Genomic DNA, 8,699 nt, shown 5'->3' on the forward strand with positions numbered 1-8,699 from the left:
ACTCATCTCATCTCCCCCTCACATCCACAAAGATTCCAGCTCCACTATTGATTAGATATTAACTTCCAACCCATATCAGTACCATAACTCCATCACTTTATCAGACTTAAGTGATTACCTCCCTATTTCAGTATTAAGACTACCTTCTCAAACCCCAAAAACCCACCTCTATAGAAACTGCCACAACCTGTCTAACTTCAATGCTGATACTTTCAACAACCAACTCTCCCTTGTCAATTGGTCTCACCTATATAACCTTCCTCTAAGTGATGCAGTTCTTGAGTTTAACAATATTTTACTAAACATACTACACGCACTAGCACCCATCAGGAAAATTAAGATCAAATCTAATCCCACTCCCTGCCTCTCTAAAGATGCCCTTTTCACTGTGAAACTTAGAGACAGCACCTGGAAACAATGGATAAAGTCAAAATCTTCTTACATCCTCCTTAAATACAAAGAATTAAGAAACCAAACTAAGAAACATATCATCCAGGACAAAATAAAATTCTATCAAGATGCCAATCTACCCACTATTCTAACCCAAAAAAGTTTTGGCACACTGTGAACATAATTCTCCATCTGGGGGAACCTTCTACCCCAACCCCTTCCATAGTAAAACATCTCATGAAACCACCACTCAACTAAACAATTACTTCATAGACTCTATTAGCAAACAAACCCCCCTTGACAACAATCAAAAACAAACCCTAACTGCCTCCATCACCTGCCTCCAAACAGCCTTTTCCCTAAAACCTGTTTGCACTGCCTATATAAACTCCCTTTTGCAGAAACTTAAACCATGCTCTCCCTCATTCGAGAAAATTACCCCCCAATTTCTCAAACTTGCAGCCAATTCTATAGCATATCCCATCTGTCATTATCAACAGATCTATCAAGTAATCCTCTGTCCCTGACATCTGGAAATCCTTTTATACAATACCACTTCACAAAGGTGGTAACTCCACCAACCCTTCCAACTTCCAACCAATAGTCATCCTCTCCCCTCTCACAAAAAGTCTAGAGAAATGCATTCATAGACAACTTCTTAATTATCTACTTCAGGAAAACCTCCTCACTCCTTCTCAACACAGATTTAGACCCCAATCACAGCACTTTCACAGTCCTTCTATCCTTCAAACAGACTAGCAGAGGCAAGAGATAACAATAAACTGGTGTCATGTCTCTTCATGACCTCTCCAAAGCATTCAACACCATCTACCACCCCAAGCTCCTAACTAAACTAACTGAACTTAACCTCTCCACATTCACTACTCTGTGGTTCTTTAGTTATCTTAACAACAGACAACAATCTGTTAGATGGCAGACCTCCTACTCGCCTTTCTTACCTATCCAAACAGGTGTACCCAAGGATCCATTCTAGGCCCCTTATTTTTAATATGTTTACTAACAATCTATGCTCAGCCTGCAGCTCCTCATTACTGATCCAATATGCCGACGATTCTACTCTTATCACCTTCTCTGACAACCCTACTGACCTTCACTCCCTCACACAGACTTCCTTTAACACCATTGAACACTGATTAATTGATAACCAACTTATCCGTAAACCCAAAGAAAACTAAACTTCTTCTTTTCCTTCCAAAATCTATGTCCAGCCTTAAAACTTCCTTCAGTCTCCCTTCCCTTGACAATACCATCATTCATGCTGACTCCCATACCAAACTTCTAGGAATTACAATTGACGATCAACTGAAATTTGACCTTCATATTCCAACAATCCATCAAAAGGCCAATCAAAAACTAGGTTTACTGTATAGACACAAAAAATTTTTATCCACCACCTCAAGGATCTCATGCACTCAAGCCTATCTCCTCTCTTGCCTGCTTTATGCTTCCCTATTCTCATACATACAAGCAAACCTTCTAACCAAACTTGAACAAACTTACAACAAGATAGTCAGATTTGCCTGTAACCTCCCTTACAAATCCCATCACTACCTCACCCTTAAACAACGGGCTCCTATCACGTAGTCGAACTTTTACAAGTTCGAACCTCATATGGTTGAGTCCATAAGTTCAAATTTGTAAATGTTTGAGTGTTTGATTGGAAATCCCCATAAGCGGAGGTTTCCATTTTGTTCAATGGGGTGTGATCTCGGACTTGGTATATTTAAGTAGCAGGGGGTGTGGGGTATAGGGGGCTTGCCCCCCTGCTTAAAACAGTTTATTTTGTTTTCCATTTTTTTTTTTTATCCATAGTCGAAGTTTTGTAACTTCAAACATAATGGTTCAAACATTACGTGTTTGAAGTTATAAGACTTCGACTATGTGATATAGACCCTTAAAACAACTACAGTGGCTCGAATTCCCTAAACTACTCCAACTTTCACAGCTACAGATGGCACGTTCTCTACTTTACAAACCTGCTGACTGTCCCTCCCTGTCCACAATCCTATCCCTTTACAAACCTTCATGATCTCTCCATAGCGCTGACCAACTGCTACTTAATACCTACAGTCCTAATAAAACTATAGGCAGATTACTTTATAAATGCTTCATATCTCAAACTTGGAACAAACTCCTAGCTAATATACTTTCTATCCAATCTTCGATCCTTTTCAAAATAGAATTGAAAAACTACCATGCAAACTCTCCCTCCAGCAACTGTCACCACCCTACCTAATCTCTTTTTCTCCCCCAGTTGTCAGACTACAACAATCTTTCCTTCATACTTTTACATAACTTTATAAAAAACTAGTCATATCGTACCTTAGCAATGCCAAAGAGCATTTTTATGCTTAAATCTCTTCTCTTACCTCCCTTAGGTCCTTTATTTCCCACTCCCCCCTCTCTCTTTTCATAACTATTCTTCTTCACTCTGTTTACTGTCCTTCTCACTCCTTTCCTCCCCTCTACTTTATCCCATCTATTAATACTAATTCTTTCTCTCTACCTTCTTGGTCTAGACATTAATGATGTTTTAGGGGCTTATTTTGTTTTTTTTTTCTTCTGATAATCCCTTTTTCTGTATACCTAAATTGTAAATTTACATTTTTGATTCCAAGTTTTGACCTGCATTAGTTCTTAGCTGTACGTTTTGCTGAATCTTATACCCTGTTAATTTCCATTATGACATGAATTTTTTTTCATATGTTTTTTTTTCTTTTCATATTACTATTAATATAACATTGTTGTTATTCTTATTGCTATTTTATCATTTGCTGTGGAACTTTTCTCCTAACGTCTCCACCGATAATAGGCCTCCAGCCCAGTGGACTAACCTGGTTAACAAAAGACAAATAAAATAAAATAGAAGTTAGAAGCTTTTGTTAGTATATATGGTAGGCATCATTTTTATTTGCTCTCAAATGACATCAAGTGTGTGACAGTCAGTCTGGCAGTTTCTCACTAGATTAAAGGGGTCAAAGGGCAGAAAATAATTCTGAAAGCACCCATGTTGTTTACTCTATATTAAAACTTTTGGGGTGGTTTCGCAGTGTTATGAAACTCTTGCTAATCTGCTACCCAAAAGAAATAAAAGTGACTGCACTGTTTCAAAAGGACATTACTCATTTTATAGCTAGCTTGTGTGACTGAAAATTGTTTGCCTTTAAAGCAGCTGTGTATTCCAAATGTTCAAGAAATAATTCACATCTTTTATGTAGAACGCATGGGTTTCATGTTGCTGCATTTTCAGATGTAAAACAAAACAATGAAACATGCTGTATGGCTATTTATAAAGGGAATTTTTAGTCTTAGCAATGGATTTCACTGATGAGAGGCAAAAAATGTGGAACTATGAACAGCGGACAGTATCACATGTAAAACATTGCTGCTGAAGGTGAGTCTTATTCCAGTTCCTAAATTTCATTCAGAACCAAAGTCCTTCTTATTCAAACATTCTAAATTTAAATGCTTTCTTAACAATGGAACCATAAAAATCCACCCAAAAAATCACTCTCATCAGCATAAGTTATACTGTATATGTCTTATATTGTAATGATAACTGTTTAAAATGTATATTCTGTCTGACAGTGATATAATACTGTGACCACTCTGTGATATTTTTGATTTTTGATCTAACTGGTAATTTTCATGTATCTCCAGACTGTGCTTGAAAATGGGATTAGTGGTATATCCTGGTGAACAAATACAAAGAAACACACACACACACACACACACACACACACACACACACACACACACACACACACACACACACACACACACACACACATCAAGCCATATGATTACTTTACTTGACATAAAACTGACATACAGATGGCAGCAATATCTTCTATGCTAAGTAAAAGGGGTTGCAATTTAAAACGTCCCTTTGCATTTGATGTAGAATATGCACAGCTAGTCACAGCATCCATCTGTAACACTGAAGTGTATCAAAAATCAGTGATGCTGCAGATGTAGAGCTAAGAAAACCCTGGTGAGCACCATTCTGTGGACAAGGTCACCTGGAGTGAAGCAGTGCATTACTGCATATGTATAATCAACACAAAAATCCCAGGTGGAAAACTGTAAGAGGGCCTGTGGTATAACTGGTGGTTTTATAATTCCCTTCCATGTTTCCCAACCCCTTCTAGACCCTGTATCTCAAAGCCCAGCGAAATACTAGTATAGGGTTTTTGGGCTTTCAGTTTACATTTCTTAACAGTAATAACTCTAAGCTCTGGAGTATACATTTACATGGTTGGTCCTGTGTTAGCATTTCAGTGTGGATTACCAACACAATAAACTTATTTGTGGATGTTTATGCAATGTTGCTGTGACCTAGCTTTGCCTGGAAATGCTAGGAAGTAACATAGTTTTGTATACAGTGTGCAGTCAGAGATTGGGAAATCATATCCACGTGAGCTGCATGCTGCTGTTTCACGGATTATTGGACATATATTCAAACTACAACACCAATCAATGTCACAAATTATACTTTTCTGTTTCCCGGACTATTGCTTTGGTGGTGGTCTAGCTCCAGTTAGATGGAACTATACATACTGTTTTACATAGAGGCCAGCCAGCAGCTTATTTTGCTACGGAAAGTTATTAAAGGTCAGAACTCTGCAACTCCGGTCTAATATTATCAGCAGGTTTTTTAGTTATATAGTAATATCACAAAAAAAATTAGCATTATGCTGTACTGTTTTTTGAAGAAAAAGTTCAAACTAAGATGAACTCTAAACCTGGGAATGACATGACAGATTTCTGTAAAAACAAGGACATCATTTATTTATACATCTTCATATAGGCTGGATATTTATTTTATTAACATCTCAAATATTCTGTAATTATAATGCAAACCCGTATTTAATCTCCTAGTAGCAAAATGATATTCTTTTCTGTACCATAGCATTTATTCCCAGGTTTAATGCTTTAGTTTAGCTGCCATCTTACTGCATTACCATGAAAAAGTGCACAACATAGTGGATTATGAGCACATTTCTGATCATAACCACTTTATTATGTGTTTGAGACATGGATGCCAGGAAATCCATTGTAAGAGTAGAGCTCAAGAAGTGAATCTTGGCATTCATGTCGCAAACACATAGTACTAGGTTACAGTCGTAGACCTGATCATAGTTCTTTGTAGAGCATTGAGATTTATCTGATCTATTTGCTGCCAGTTACAGTAAAAAAAGAAATAAAAAAGAGAAAACTGTTTTGGTAGCTTTCAAAGTTGGCAAAGTGCTTAGTGAGCACTGTCAAACAGTAGCACACTTCAGGACAGTATTTTTGCACACAGTCAGGGATAGATTGCAGGAACAATAGGCAGAAATAAAAGCTACTTTTTCAGTTCTGCTGCTCTGATTTGCTGTCTGGCACTGAAATTATTTGCAACTAGTGTGAGCCCTGGTCTTAACAACACTTTGGGGTGGTGCTTAATAATTTTAAGATTGGGTCTTTCACTACAGAAGCACTTAACTAATTTGTCTTTTTGCTGACACTGAAGAGTAATCACACTATCCCATGCACTACATTAGTTTCTTTATAACTCTTTGGTTGTGATACTGGATTTGTAACACAGACACATGCAGCAAGGTATACCCTGGTACAGCCTTCACAATACATAATTGCAGGCTCTTTTGAACACATATGATGATTGCGTAGAAAATAAATGATGACTCAATCATGTCAAAGGCTAAACACCATTACAATGTAAATTACTGGTACTGAATCTTAACTTTTATTAGCGTTACTAATTTTGTTGCAGTAAGAGATTTTGTGTCATTGATTAACTTAAGAATTAATTTAATTATATGGATACAGATTCATTTAAGTGCTCCAAATTACTATGTATAAGAACATTATTAGTTAACGTCATTTTCCCATATGCTGTATTCTTTTTTATGTTGATGTAGCTAGGTCTGCAAATGTGTGCTGATATCCTTCAGTAATACCTTAGTTTATTCAGTAAATGCATGATATTGGACTTGTTCAATGATTCCACATTTTAAACCAGAATAAATGGAAACAGCATCCTGCCTTAAAGTAGCTCCCATCATAGAATAGTACAGTTTGTTAATATATGCACCAGTCAACCACTAGCAATGCACTTAGTGAGATAAAGTATTCAGCAGTGATTGCCTAGAGCCATCTCTTCTGTTATGCTTCACAATAGTATGATTCATTCTCAGCACAATTCCATTCCAGTGTATGCATTTTATACAGAAACCTCTAGGATAATTCCCTTATTGTGACATGAGGGCACTATGCAGATTTGGACTGAAAAAAATGCAAGTAGCTGTTTAATGCTAAAATAAGGCAGCTTTTATTAGACATCAACACAAAGCATGCACATAGGTGTTTCATGGGGGATTGATTTTCTTTAATTACAGTGTTGTATAAATGCAGTGTGTTACTCACCCTGTTATAATTGATAGCAGGGTCATAAATCCTATGATCTGTTATCAGTGACCTCCTTCACTGAGTCTAGAATGGGGATATTCTTCCTTCCTATCTCAGTTCAGTTATTTTCCCTGAAGCTTCCATAGTCAGCAGGCACATGAGCACCCTACCAGGACCTGCAGTGGCATTATGCATTGTATTAACAGATGATCCCTTTCTTCCCACTTGTTTAGTTTGGATCTTGAGTGTAATGTTCATATGGACAAGTTTCCTTGTTCAATATTTAAAACAACTAAGACAATAATTTGTTTTTGTGGTTACTGAACAACGAACAAGACTCCTTGCGGCATTATCTTGCTTGTTCTTAGGCCTCTCTCAGGTTTAGCAGGGATCAGTGTTCTAGAATGAGGAAGGTCTAGTCATTTATCCTACACAAGGACTCCCAGCTCAGGCTCTCAGTGTCGGGGAGTTTGATGTCTGATGGGGCCTCCCCTCTTAAGTGTGACAGCCCACCCTTTAGGAAACATGGCTTGATGAAAGATCCAGGCCCAAAGAAGGTCTCCCAGGCCCACCACTACCTTCAGCATGTACATCATCATGTACCATTGCCCTGATGTCTAACAGTCAGAGTGTGCCAGTTGCATATTCATGCACCTGCACACAAGGCAAGTATGGTAATGCTCCCTCCAGGTATAAGGCACTGTGGCTCTCCTCCCAGTGAATCATGGAAAGATTCAGAAGACACAGAGGCCATTATCATGGAGACAGATAGGATCAATGAAATTTTCTTTCCCAATATCTCCTCTTTAGGAGACCCACTCCATTCAGCTCATGAAATCTGTAATGGACAGGCTTATAGCCCCCATTCATCCCTCAGGAAATGCCTGACAAAGTTTTTTTTCAGAGTTGGTGGTAGATAATATGCATCATCTTGCCCAGGGAAGTTGTGGGATCAAAATCAAAGAATGTATACAAGAATGCAATGAGCAGACATATCAGTATGTTTAGAGAGTGCAAACAATTATGTTTCTGATTAACTTTTATCTATAATATATATAGAAAGCTGGGAAATATATAGATGGGAAAGATGAGTAGTCCACATTTGCTACCACAATACCCAGAAGCAGCTTTCAAGAGGACACTTGCTCTCCATAAGCTCCTTGCTTCTATATGATCTGCCTGGTTGATTACAGGTTACAGAGACCACTGTTTCATGCCACCATGACAATTGACAAGGTTAAGAAAGCTGTGAAAAGGTAGGAACAGTAGGGCTTAAATGCCTCAATGTCTTTCTCACCTCTTCAGAGTCACATTACGGATCAGGCCGAGGAGAATATTTTGGCCCTCATAGAGTCTGGGCTGAAGGAGCAGCTGGTTAACACAATGCATATGGCTTTCACACTGTTACCATGAGGCTTGCTGCAACTTTAATTATGTTTATAATATGGTTAGGGTCTGCACTGTTAACAATGATCTCTGGAAGGACATTCTAGACCCTTTCCTTGTTAGAGAAGGTCTTTCTCAACCAACACTTTCAGGATTTCTTAGGATTCACAAGATTCATAGCAATTTCAAGGAAATGTGTCTCATGGCCATATACGCCTTGCCAGTGTCCATCCTCAGGGCTTACTGCCTTTTTCCAGAAGGGTTAACTAGACCAGTTAGTCCTGGGGTAATTTTGTGTGTACCAATCCAATCATACATGTTCCATTTGAAGCTTGATAATGTATCTCACAACCTAACCAGTGAGAGTGGTCTATTTTAACAGTGGGGAAGGCTGGTGAAGAATGAATAGTGACAGTATCTCTCCTTCATATTTTATTTATGTGCTGGTAAAAATTTAGACCTCCATTTCTGGTATTTGGGAAATTATTAGACTT

The sequence above is a fragment of the Protopterus annectens genome, chromosome 1.part0 (genome assembly GCF_019279795.1).
Source record: "Protopterus annectens isolate FY-2018-M chromosome 1.part0, PAN1.0, whole genome shotgun sequence".
Lineage (NCBI taxonomy): Eukaryota > Metazoa > Chordata > Ceratodontiformes > Protopteridae > Protopterus > Protopterus annectens.